The sequence below is a fragment of the Melanotaenia boesemani genome, chromosome 19, assembly GCF_017639745.1.
Source record: "Melanotaenia boesemani isolate fMelBoe1 chromosome 19, fMelBoe1.pri, whole genome shotgun sequence".
Lineage (NCBI taxonomy): Eukaryota > Metazoa > Chordata > Actinopteri > Atheriniformes > Melanotaeniidae > Melanotaenia > Melanotaenia boesemani.
In genome coordinates this window covers 14,635,994-14,650,317 of record NC_055700.1, presented here as the reverse complement: position 1 = coordinate 14,650,317, position 14,324 = coordinate 14,635,994, and positions in this window count along the sequence as shown.

The following is a 14,324-nucleotide window of genomic DNA, read 5'->3' as shown; positions in this document are numbered from 1 at the left end:
AAAATTTAGAAAAACAGAGGTAGAAGATGGAGCAGGGAAAAAACCTCTGCAGGAGGAACAGGAAAAGCTGGAACAAATAAATGAATCTGCAGATCCAACACAGCAGAGCAGCTGCAGGACCCCTTTATAACACAGTAGTTGTTTGGTGATAGACAGGGTTTATACTTCAGATATGCTGGGGCAGGTCTAGAAAAGTTCTGATGGGGGGCTATGCAAGGGCATTGACCAGGAAAAGGGAGGCACAAATTAGACATTTTTTTAGGTCTAGATTTCATGAAATATTGAACTGATTATTACAAATAAAGTGATCATGTAATGTAAAAAATGTGAAGAAAAACTTGTAAAACAAACAGCCAATGATATAGTTTATCAACAGGTGTTTACATTGGATTATCCTGCTATTGGACTTTTATCACTGCTGCACAAACACACTTTAATGATAAAAGGAAAAAATGTGTTTATGTTCATGTCATCAGTTTTATTGGAGTTTCTTCATCAATATTGATTGTTTAACTTAAGCCATCACATCTGGTGGTTTTATGATATATATTATCACCATGGAGACAGTTGGTGAGATGATGGTGTATGAATTCTGCATCGTGATCTAGTGTGATGGGGCCAGAAAGATTAATTTAATTATTGCATGAACTGTTTGTGTTTTAAATGCATGTTATTTTACTCGTGATGTGAGACCTTGGGTTTCATGGAGCATGATGTAGTGAGTGACAAGGAGAAGGCGGCTGGGATCCCATCCAGATGCTGCAGACTGGGTATCTCCCAGGGCCAGTAGTCCCCCCCCCCATCAGCGCAGCCAGCCTGGATCCCGGCCCCTGGGGCAACCACCTCCCTCTGCCTGCCCCCGGTGGTGCCCAGGGAACAGGGATGTGAGAGGTCCCTATTCCCTCACCTTCCCCACTCGTGACTGTTTGTAAAGTGTGTATCATTTGCAAATAAAATTGTGGGGTAGTAACTACATCGTGTTGGGAGCGAGGCCACATTAGCAGCCTCACCCGCCATGCACTACATGGCATGCCCCCCAGAATTTGATTGTGTGTTTTGTTTCTTGTGTTTTGATGCAGGGTGCAGCCAAGGAGGCCACTTAGATGGCCCCTCTGCTCCACCCAGCATGACGTGTGCACCCCCCAATTCACTGCATGTTTGTGTGTGAGAGAGGAGAGGGGTCTGGGAATGTAAGTCCAAAGGGAAGCTAAATTCCCTCTACAAGGTGAGCTGCTGGCAGCAGTAGGCACCCTCATTCCCAGGGAGGGCCGTCAGGGCAAGACAGGCCAGGAGCAGTCGTCCCCCATGACCGGGGCACACAGCGACCGCAGCCAATAAGCCGCCACCAACCCCAGAAGGCACCTATACACCACATGCCTTGGAGGGAAGGAGAGGAGGGGGGAGTAGGACAGTGGGAGAGCCCAGACCCATGACACACCACCCCCGGGCCCACCCAGGTCTCCCCCACAAGTGCATGTGATCCCTCCCCTCCCCAAATACACACCTATATCCTTGCACACTCCCACTCATCCTGGCATATACTGCATACACACCAAGTCCCTAGATCATGAAAGGAAAGGGGTCTGGGGATGTAAGTCCACAAACACACTTACACACACACACGCACACCCACCCACCCACACACACACACACACACACACACACACACACATACTCACACATGCATTAACAAATGTGTGACCTTTGTCACATGTGTTGACAAAAACCAAACAAGCTGTCAGTGATAGGATGAAAATAAAACAGCTGATTCACAAGCACGGAAAGTTTTGCAATCTTCAGTCTTTAGTTATCCCTCAATGCACCATTACCTTTAGCTAAATCACTAATTGCCTTCAAATCTGCAAACAAAAGCTATAATGGGCTACATTTTCAGAAATTCCAATTTCTTGATTTATTTTCCTTCACCTTTCAGCATGTCTTCTCTGCTTTTTCCGTTCTCTTTTTTTTACTACTTACTACTTTTCAGCCTACTGTGTCTTTGTCTCATGAATGCAGCTGACTAACCCAGAACCCTGAAGACCTGAAGGACAAAGCAGGAAAAAAAGAAAACAGAAGAAAGCAGAAACATGAACCGGTATAGATCCAAAAAAACCTACTGGTGAGATATTGAGTGTTTTTCTCCTCGAGGGCATGCCTCCATCAAGGTGATTCACCGCAGATGGCTGTACTAACTGTGTGGGGTGCGATGGAAGTCCATCTCAGACTTTAGTGTTATTGATGGCATCAAGTCACACATCGGCCTCTGTGGAGGTGCTATGTTGGTTGCTTTGCCCGGGTGGTGGATCGGAGACACTCCGAGTGAAAACTAAGGGGAGAGGGAGGGAGGAGGGCTGGGGGTATACTGGCACGCAGACAGACCACAGCGTCTCTCCAAGAGCAACATGCAGACACCTGCATTTAGGGAGATCAATACGTTGCCACAAACAGCTAAGAGTGCCTCTGGAGAATAGAATTTATTGATTTGCTGTTGGTGCTAATAGAGAGATGTTATTTTTGATATTCTCTGCTCAAGTCTGCTCTACTCATGTTTCCAGACTTAATTGTAAGAATCCCATAAGAGACTAACCCTTTCCTGTCACCCTGTAATGTAATAGCTACACAAATTTTTTACTATTATTTACGAAAGACAATTGAATCATTTTTATAGATTTTATTTGCGCATTTCCATTTCATAAATATAGTTGATAAAGTAGTTTTGAAAAAGATAAACATGTCTTTGCGATTACAGTACCCAAACATGGACTACACTAAACTGAAACTTTGATAAAAACTTAACTCTTCTGGCATATTTAAACCTAATTAGAGTTAACCATTCTCTTAAGACTGTGGCATGCATGACAAGACAGCTTACTGTCCCAAAATGTGATGGCCCCATACTGCTGCTTCTAGACGTATTGACCTGCTGTGTTGGCACTCTGTCTATGAAGGCACAGAGAGGTCAGGCAGGGCTGTTGCCTCACTACCCTTGGGTTCAGTTGCTCCGTAGGCATGCTATTGATCCCCCAGCAGTTACACAGCTCCCTGTTGAGTATGCCTATACTGTAGATGAATGGCTATGGTCATGAGGTATACCACTGCTCGCACATAGTAGTGAGTTTTTGTATGAGGGTGTGCTACGGTCTTGTCGCAGTGCTGCTCAATCGACAACTTTGTATGACCAGATTATTTGTGTCCTGCTGCTAATGGATTACGTGTGATCAGTGTTCACGCAACCTTGTTTAAGCAACATTCACAATCAATGCATTTACTACACAGCCATTTTCTTCTTTTGATTTAAACATAGTTTAAAACAAGTTTTTGATATATTGAAATACAACATGGTTTTTTCTTAATTACTACCTTTTGTCTATTTCAATGTGCTTCTCTAGACAATAGAAGACATACAAAAGATAGACAAAAGACAACTAGAATGAGGCTCGAGTAGATAATCAACCTGTTCCCATTAGCTCACAGCCCATAGGTCCTCTGACTGATGCAGAAAGTGTCCTTTAATCTTTGTGCCCTGATGCATAAGCGGTGCAATAATAAGAAATAATTACTTACAAACAAAAGGTAGGATCCACATTAGGTGGTTGAAGCAGTGGTGGCAGAAAGACACTGAACTAAGAATCATTGCCCCCAAATTCATGATCAGTAACTTTCTGTTTGTTTAGGTTAAAACATAAAACTGTGTAATGAAATTGGTTTAATTAAGACATGATGATTTAAAGGATTGATCTGCCACACTGGATGAATATGCAGAAATATAAACTTACTACTACTTTTATGCATAAAAATTATGCTGAAGGCACCCACAAATTTCTGGTTAAAAAGCCTCATTCAGTAATGTGTAAATATAAATCAGTATTCTGTATATTGGAAAATAACTCTTAGTGTGTTGAACTGGTATGCCAAGAGCCCTTGACATAGCTGCCTAGCTGAGGACATGCTTAATACATGCTTAAGATTTTAAAAGCTGACACACCAAAATGAATTCCATATGGAAAATCTTTACTACCCAAGTAGATGAGAGAAAATGCTGTTTTCCACATGCCATTGCCTACAGTCTGTACCTATAATTCTCACAGGCTGAAAGAGGAATGAAAGAACACTGGCCCTAGTGCCTTATCAGCTCAGATGAAACAGCTGGAGGTCATTTTCAAGCAGTCCAGCTTTGACATTATGACACTTATGCTCTACCCTACCTAGTATCCCCATGACAAGGATAGATAGGATTCCTGCAAAGTTAACCATCCATTCAAACCTGATATGATGGCTTTGCGGGGAAAATGCTAAAATTTTACTCAGCTTAGGTTACATTCCGAGGGGAACTGAAGTTGAGAAAAGACTTTGGTTAAAAATGTCTTGTCTCTATACAATGGTGAAACCTTTTTGTTTGATGAAGATGTAATGTTAAAATCAAATCCTGATTAATGTGGCCTGTGATTAAAAGAGTTTCCACCAAGATGTCATGTGCATTTGATAAATAGATGTGTGTTCTCTGCACTTACTGGATAGCACGATCGGTATGGCACAATATTTCCCTCAAGTGAACTGCCTTTTGGGATAAACATCGTCCGAGAATCATTCTTCACCTCTTATGAAAAACCTCTGATCAATCACTGCAAAGCGGTTGAGTCCAGATTTACACATGGTTTCTCAATGTTTTGTTTTTTTAATTATATATATATATAGTAGTAGTAGTAGTAGTAGTATATATATATGCATTTATATATGCATTTATATATAAAAAAATCACAATTTTTCCCAAATATTCATGTTTCAAACTTTTTCCCCTTACACTTTACATTGTCTTTATATCCATCTTTTTCTCATGTTGTCTCAGATGTACAGTCATTTTCTTGATTTTATCTTTAGGCTCCTCAGGATAACAGATTTTGACCAGCAGAATGTAAAGCTCTGCTGGGCTGGTGGATTTTCAACAATACTGATAAATAAGGAGTTGCAAAACCATTCAGTGCTTTAAAAACAAACAGCAACAATTTATACTGTATCCTAAACTAAACTGGGAGAAACTGCAGAGCTGACAGAACAGGAGTGATATGTTCGTGCTTCAAAGTGCTGGTTAGGACACGAGCGGCAGAATTTTGTACCAACTGTAAACAGGAGATGCAAGACTGATACCTACGTTTAAAGCATTGCTAACAAAGGCACGGTTGGCCTTCTCCAGATCACTGCGGCTAAGGAACGGCTTTACTTTGGACAACAGACGAAGCTGTAAAAAAATTAGGTTTTACAACATCAACCTGATTGTCCAAGTTCAAGTGACAGTCCAGTTTTACCTCCAGATTTTTAACCACCCGATTGAAGTGGGGGGGCTGAAAGACCTAGACTGGGAACAGTGGTATCTGGCTCATTGGAGGCATCAAACAAAATCCATTCTGTGTCATTATTTAGGTAGAGGAAGTTTTGAGAGAGCCAATGTTTAATGTATTTTAAGCAGCCATCAGTGGAGTTTAAACTAAGTGGAGAACTGGGGGTGACTGGCAGATAGATTTGCAGGTCATCTCCATACAGATGAAAAGACAGATTATAATCAGTCTTAAAGGCAACATGTATAATTGACATGTCAATAATAATTGATGTGTTGTACAAGTGTGCAACAATTAAAATACATAATTATGATCCTAACAGGTAAGGATTATATCTTACTTGATCAAATGAAGTTCAGTCTTAAAATGCATTATATATGTGGACCATTCATGTTTCACAATCTAACATAGTCTTTCTTCTCTTTTCATGCAGCGCATCTCCAGATTCTCCAGAGGGTGCTCTGTTGCTGTCAGTTAAGACATTAACCCTTTAAGCCCTAGGGTTTTTGGAGGTGTAGTTTGTCTGAACAGACCTACCCAAATTAAATCAACAATAACGCTGTAATTTTCAGGTCAATATACGTAAGTGTGGTCTCAATGGATAGGTAAGACCCTATGGAATATAAATCCAGTGTCAGAAACATTGTGAATGTTAATATGCCTGTGCATATTGTCATAAACCATAGGTAAAAAAAATATCACAGAAAACATTCTGTGCATAAAGATACCACTGCATGGATTCAGCAACTCCTTGACTACAACTGTACAAAGTTTCATGAGAATAGAACAAAGCTCATAGTTTTTATGCAGGTTTTAGTGTGGATAGGACCAGGCGGACTTTCCATTTGGCCACTTGGATACCCAAACTGTGCCAAATTGTGCTGTGTCTGCATTTCCTCCAGAACTCCCAACACGGTGTATTTGTCTCTTTGTAATTTCTTGGACACGTTTATGGTTTTTATCCTTTGTTCTAAATGGATAAAAAGTTATAATGAAGCAAAGAAATGAACGCTGTTCGATATTCGCTCTTTCCGGTGCGCCCACGTGCGTAACTGCAGCAAAATGGCAATGATGCTCCTTTGTTTACGCGCAAGTATTTATACCTGACAGATAAAGTGTCGTTCAAGTGTAAGATATCGTCGGAAAGCTTGTAAGATGTAGAATTCGACCAAACTTTATTTACACTGCCAAGACCCACAACAAGACAACAAAATGGCTGTGAATGGGAGCATATGACATGTTAGCACATGGCGCAGTTTCATGATTATGGATTACTACGCTGTGAGTTTTGGTCGAAGAACAACGTGGATAGACTGAAAATGACCACAAAAAGGTAAGGAAATAAAATATGTCGCTGTTTGTGAGAATAGCTTTGGGATTTGGTGCTGTATTTGGTGATAAACATGCTGTCTGATAAGGCTGCTGTGACATGCGACGGTTAGCTTTGTTTGTTTTGAGACTGACGTGGGGTGCTTGGCGAATATCTTTTTATGCTTGGTATCATATGAAAGTACAACTTTTCTAGTTTCATTTGATACCCAATATGTTGGGGTGGAGTGAACGGATCACGCGTTGTGTTGCATTTTGTTTCGGGTGTTACTGGTTATGGTGGCGCTGTTGTTTGTGGCATACGTATTTTAAAGTTGTTATTAAACAAATTCTTTGTTGACCAAATGCACTTGGAGAGTTGATTTAGTGGCATTAGGTATTCTTCTTTAAGACACATTATAAATAAAATATCCTAACATCACTAAAGTAACTTTTTTACATACTTGAACTTGTGTTTACACCTGTTGGACCCACCGGTGGGTCCGTCGGGCTTGCAAATGCAATACCATTCTGTTGCTGATTATATTACCATTATCAATGAATTGATTATATAATTAAATCCATGGCTCTTACTCTGTGTCAGCTGGCGGTGGAAATACAACAACGTTATGGGCAACACCAGGAAAGGGGAAAGGATTCAGTTGAATCAGTATGACTTTACCAGGCTATGAATTTACCAGAATACATCCTGTCAACAATTTGACATGCCAGCCGAGCATATATTTAATACCAAGATTTTCATTGCAGATGACATGTGACAGACTATAATCTGAACCAGATGACAAAGATGTAAACCTCCGGCAAATCTACAGTGCACTTCCTCATACCTGAGTTTTGAGTACTCTGTTGAGTGCTGAGTACTGTAATCTTTGTGGAAATTCCTCCAAATTGTAGTAGTATGATTCCACCGCAGCATGATATGTACCCTAGCTGCTATGTATGAAATTAAATTAAAAATACTTTATGAATCCCGCTGGGAAATTGTATTTCATACCAAACAACTAATGTAATTTAAATTTCTATTTTGTTATTTGGCAAATGCGTTGGTTAGCATTTAGCTTGGCTCCTCTGACTTATTTCATGTGTTCTATTGGTTTTCAGAGTACGTCCGTATAATGTACAATACAAATACAACAGTTTTAGTTTATATGTCCAGATGGACAGAGCTTACCTGATTTTGCTCTGCTCTCTGTTCTTGAGGCACCCTGGTTCTCACCCTTTCAACACTGGACCATCCCTTTCTGCCTCCCTCAGAGGGTGCTCCCTACTCTCCCTGATCTCCTCCCACACTTTCCCCAGGATTTGGGCCAGGAGTGGTGCTGAAAGACCGAATGGTGGGCGATGGAAGTGTATAGTCTCCCACATCAGTGCTTAGGTCCCAGGCCTCATTGCTGGTGGCTGAGGGGGGAAAAAAAAAAAAAAAAAAAAAAAACGGCCGCCATGTACAGATGCAAATTTCACATCACAGTGATGCATGTCTTTGTTGATATGCAGGACATCTTTACATGAACCAGAAAATGTGTTATCTGATGAAATGCTCTACTGGTTCCAGACTGACCACCATTGCTATTGTACCACAAGCCTCGATCTATGGTATAAACATCACCCCTGGGAATGTGCCTGTAAAAGTGTGCTACAGACTTTATTTTATCTGCCAGCAAGAACAATATTAGGATTTGCCTCCTTAAGTGGATCGACCAGATGCTCTGTTGATTGAAGCCCACACTTGTTCCTCTTTATTGGAACTGCATGCAGATGTATATCTAAGTGTTTTTTAAGGAGACCTCTTTCTTTTTCTCCTTCATCCCTTTGTCTTTTTGGGCTTAGACTGAGCCCTCTGACATGATGTCTTAGCCTGCTGTCTGATAGTTTTCAAAAGGGGGCTTCCAGTCACTAATGAAAGACATAAAGTTACAACAGTTTGACTTTTCAAACAGATGTTTGTGACTCCTGCACGAGATGGATTTGATTCTCTGAAAACCCTCTTTGTTGCGAGACGCTCATCCATCTGTGGTGATCTGTGTTTCAGTACATCTTAATAAAGTAACTCCCCCTCGTTTTTCTACTCTTAGGAATGCTCTTGTTCTTGCTCTCTTGTCCTTTGTCATGCGGGGCACCCAGATTGTGATTTGTTTAGATTTAAGGTTGGCTCAGGCCATGACTCATCATTACTTTGAGATGACTTGTTTTAATTTTCTTTCTGTGTGAGGAAAAAAAAATACGTTAGGTCAACTAAAAATACTTGAATTGGAATTAAAAGCAGGTTAAATGTTCATGTGCCCATTGAAAGTGAAGGCATTACATTAAACAATTTTCATAAAGACATCTTTCCTACATGTCATGATAATCTATGACTTTACAGATAAAAGCATTGTTTCATTATATTCTGTCTATCAGCCCTGGCAAAGACTTATGTTCATAATCCAAATAAACCAGAGATGTACCAGTGTGATGTTTCATTCATTATCCAGGCTTTCCATTCATTAGACATTCATTTGTTTTCCTTCTGACATATCACCAGACGTTCCACCGCTGACCATGATAACTGAAGCAGTGGCCAAAGGTTCCAGCTCCTCCCTTTGAAAAGCTGACCTGTTCTTTAAATGTTTAAAGAGCCTGTTGCATCATCGCTTCTCGCCCACACATGCATGTTTGGGTGAATCTTGTGGCGGGGATATATGGGGGTGGGTGTTGTGATACATCATGTGTTTAAGCAGTGGAGGGGAGGCCTGGGTTGTACGGGGTTAATGACTGGCCCTCTCTGTGGGCTGTACCGGCTCTTGGAGAGAGGATAAGACTGGCGGTGTAGGGGCATCTGGAGCACAGAGGTCACATCACTCACATCAAAGGAGGCAGGGAGTCTGGGTCACTGTGTTTGGCCATGGGGCGGTAGAGAGAGTGGAGGGCTAGCTGGAGGGATTGAGAGAAGGATCACAGAACGTAAAGGGGATGAAGAGGCGGAGAGTAAAAAAGACAAATAAATCAGAGAAACAAAAAGAGAAGGAAAAAAAGTGATGAGACAATGCTTGTAATATTGAAGTTTCCTTTAAACATTTATTTGTTCACGTTCACCCACATGTGTTGTTTACTTTTTAAAGTTTGCTGTTCAGTCTTCAAGGTATGGAAAATGAATAAATACATTTCCAAATAGGTCCTTTTCACATCAAACATTTCAACATGGCACAGAAGGCAGAACCTTGCTTAGGAAATTATTCTTCATAGTGGTTCACAAAACTGTTTGTCAAAACTAAACAAAACTGTGGTGGTTATGTTTAGTGAGGACATAAAAAATATAAATATTGTTTTTGGTAAGTGAGGTCCCAAGACTATAACATGTCTTTTGAATTACTGTAATGGAGTTGACCACATCACATTCATAAACCACATTATTTTTTCCCCGAAGCTTGCTAAAACTAGGACTAATGACTGTTGTAGCAAGATGTCACACTTTGGTTAGCCCCCCAAAAATAGCTTAGTTTGATCGAAAGACCAAATAATGGTACAGTGGTGGCTGAACTGCATAGTTCCCTAATCACAGCTTGAATTTGTGGTAGAATATATTATAAACAAAATATAAATTTTTTTTTTGTCAAAAATTTTAAATATTGTTTAGGGTTGTGTGTGAAGAATGGAAATATTTAGCTGGGTAGTTATACGGATAAGCTAAAATTAGAGCTCTTGAAATTTTTTTTTATCTCTACCATGTCTGGAACAAACTCCCAGAAAGCCCCAGATCAGGTGAAACACTCAGTTTATTTAAATCTAAAGGAAAGACCAACCTGTTCTCTGCTGCATTTCAATAGTTTTTTATTTGAAGTCCAAATTTAAATCTGTTTCTCTTAAGCTTAACTTTTCAAATTTGATCATGTTTTAGTACTGTTTTTTCCCCACAGTGGAGCTTTGTTTCTTTATCTATTTTAGTTTAGCTTTTTTTCTGTATTAATTTAATTTAATTTAATTCTTTTAAAGTTTGTTTTTTAATGCCCTTGTTATTGCTTCCTGCAACCTGCTGCAATGCTTTTAATGTTTTATTTAAAGCAGCAGACTGAATTGTCTTACATGAAATTTACTATTCAAATAAATTTGCCCTGCCTTGCCTTCATAAACTAAACATAAATTGTCTGTATGTCAAATTTAACTTTTATTTATTTATTTATTTATTTATTTGTTTGTTTGTTTGTTTGTTTATCATAAACTATTAAGTTATCTCTTGAACATCTACATTTTCATTTACCCTTACACAAGTCTGACATTTTATTGTTTAAATTCACAATTCAGCTGCATTCAACTTTCAAAGGTAAATTAAGATTTGAGCGGAAACCATGGCAGATTTGTTGGGGAAAAAAAGGAATATTAATGACTTAAATGATGGCATGGGATTACATACTTTGTGAATATTTAAAAGAGATTCAACAGTTTTGTTTATATCATTTTCAAATGTAGGGTCACAACTTGGCTTGACTAGAAACACAACATGACTGAAAACCACAATGCAGTCCAGCTGTGGTACCCTATAGTATAATTTACTCTGGAATGCTTCATTTGGATCACTTAACACACAGATGCATGTTAGAGATTTAATGGGGGTGGTGACTTTCAAGGAATACAAGATAAGTTGGCTGTCTGGACTGCAGACATCTAATCCCTTGGATTATGATATGGATGAAGAAATTCTGGAAACAACGAGGAGTAGATTTAACAGTTGAATTTAATTTATGTTTACACATAAAATCTTTGTATCACAAGCAAAAATTAACATATACAAATCCTCCAGATCAAAGACCTACATACTTAGACTCAGTACAAATAAACAATTGCTATATCAGCTAAGATTGTCTTTTTAAGAAGGTGGGATTTTGGATAATCTGATTGTGACATTGCTGTTTTAGAGAGTACAAAAAAATGCGGCTTATGTGTCCAGACAGAGATATTTTAATTACTCACAATCTGTCATAACTGTCCAGATGGGCCATGTTTTTCATACATGCTATTTATTCTGTTCAACATCTCTTATGTAGATATAGTAACTTGGTTCGTGCATAGTTGTGGTGTTGTCTCCTTTTCACTAAAGAGTTGTCAGTTACGAAGCTACAGAAGATAAATTATGATCAGGAGGTGCACATAACAATGCAGTGATGATTGTAGTGGGTTAAACATTGCCACAGGATAAATTAAGGCATCAACAGTTGCACTGACACCCTTGCCAGATTTGAAGACTGTCTTCCTCTCAAATACACCCCAACCTATAATCATGGTAGAAAAATGTAAAATGAAGTGAAAATAAAATAAAGTGAAAATAAATAAAATAAAATTAAAATAGAAAAAAAAGTAATGAAAAATACTTTATTTATTCCCAAGAGAAATTTCAATGTCATAGTAGTTTTTTTTTTTTTTTTTTTTGATGAATGACACGTATGAAACCTCAAGCAATTTTGACAATAACGGCATGTAAACTGTAAAGATGGTATCCATTAAAGTTATGGTTGCCTTGTAAAAAGAATGTATTTTAGCCTTGACCATGACAGTTGTCATCAGTTTATTTTGATTTAATTTTTATAACTAATTGGTGTAATTGCCTAAATCCAACCAGGAAGTGACAAAACTGTTAAATATATTTATTGAATGTAACTCAGAATTTAAATGTAGTTGTCATGTTGGTTTTGACCACACATTTTGTTATGTTTCATGTGGATGATTGTGCATTATGAATCATCAATTTCAATCAAATCTCCTCTCTTTTCTCTTTATAAGGACTTTTTGTTGTAAAGAAGCACTGCCAAACGTGAGCAGATTTTGTCAGTGTTACGCCTCCTAACAACAGCTAATTCAACATCCATCTTGCATCCTACCTATCCAGTATCCTGTCCTACCCATTCCCTTCTGCCACTTGCAATGGTGGACTTTTGTAGCTGCTTTCATAATCATTGTGTGAATTTTGTGCTTAGTTGGCTTGTAAAATTACCGCTGTGTAAAGCTGTGTAAATTTCAAAGTAGAGCAAAACAGATTATTTGAAAATTGATTTAACAATTAAAGTTGAATTTGATTACAACAAAGCCCTGTTGTAAGTTGCAGGTTGGGGTGGGGCGAGTGGAGACGCATTCTTTTGTGGTTCCACATGCGAAAACTGGGTAGGGTAGCCTAATATCCAACCAGACCCATCCTACTTTGTTGGGACCCTTCCGTTGGGGTTCCAATCTAACCGACTTGACTGGAAATGGTGAAGTTTGACACACTGTAATCCGTTGATTGGCTGACAAAAAAAAAACTCAATTCACATGCAACCAGGCATAAAAACAGGGCAGGAATGGCTCCTTGTTTAGAGCAACATATTTTCTTTGTGTTGATTAAATCTCAGTTTAAAATTATGAAGCACCGCCAAGAAGAAGGAACACAAACTGTTGGATGGCCGCCATTCTTCTCCTTTGTTTTTGAGTCATGTTTTGGTTATACTTTAAGGAAGGCGCTGCGCTGTAATGGCGTTCTCTTACATAGCTGAGGCATCGATCACTATCTGACTGATACTCCACCTCTCAGGTAAGGTTACGGTTGGCTGCAGAAATAATGAGTTTACAGTTTACAAACCATATCCCCACCCTAACTGTCCTGCAATGACCTGCACCCGTTGGTGGAAACAGGGCTGAAGATACTCCAGAAGATTTTGGGGCATACAGAAATAGGCTGCATCTACAGCAATGAAAAGATCCAGAGAATTCAAAGAAATAACAGTGCATCAGTGACTATAAAACAGTGTTGTGGTGGAAATTGCTATATAATGGAAACTTAACTGAGTCTCAGTTCAAATAAAGTACCTGTGATGCTGAACAATATCCATCATACAGACTATGGGGTAACATATGCTGCCATCCAGACAGCACTGTTGTGCTAACCTTGCTAACTTTTTATTTTTTTTTACATTTAAAATAAAGTGTCTTTGTTTGTGTGTACTTAGTGTAAGATTATTTTCTGTGTACAATGGTTCTGCTGTACTTGTCAGAATACATATACATCAGTGGAATGGCTCCACAGAAAGTGAAGCGGGACTGCTAAATAGATGAATAAATGAAGTCTGTAAAACAGTTCCTTGAGTTGAACCGACTAATGAGCACTTAGCTCATTGTGCACATGTGTTCATTTATTGTAATTTAAACAGCTTTGATCTACGGTGAAACAGTGAAGAACAATTTGACATGTAGAATAACAGAAGTGATTCTTTTTTGTCATACAACAGATCTTTACAAAATTTTCCACACAAAAGCATCTTAAAAATACAAATGCAGACCAGCATGATATTTTCATTTTTAAAATTTATTGCAGGTATTCTGTTATGTACATGTTTATTTACACTGTTATGAATGTTCTCATGTCTGACAATCTTACTTTTGATACTTTGACTTTGACAGCTGTATAGTAATCTCTCATTTTCCATATAAGTATGATTAGAAAATCCTATACAGTCATAAAAAGCAGGCTATAAAAAGAAACTGGACCATCTATGTTTGATACATGCAAGAGCAAAATGATTTACATAGTTGAAAAATAAATATTATTGACAAATAACATTCTAAAACTACAAGCACTTTAAAATAAGCATTTGTCCACATGTAAAACATACGTCTAACATACACTCATTTGCATGGTGAAACTGATCTTTGCTTTATGTG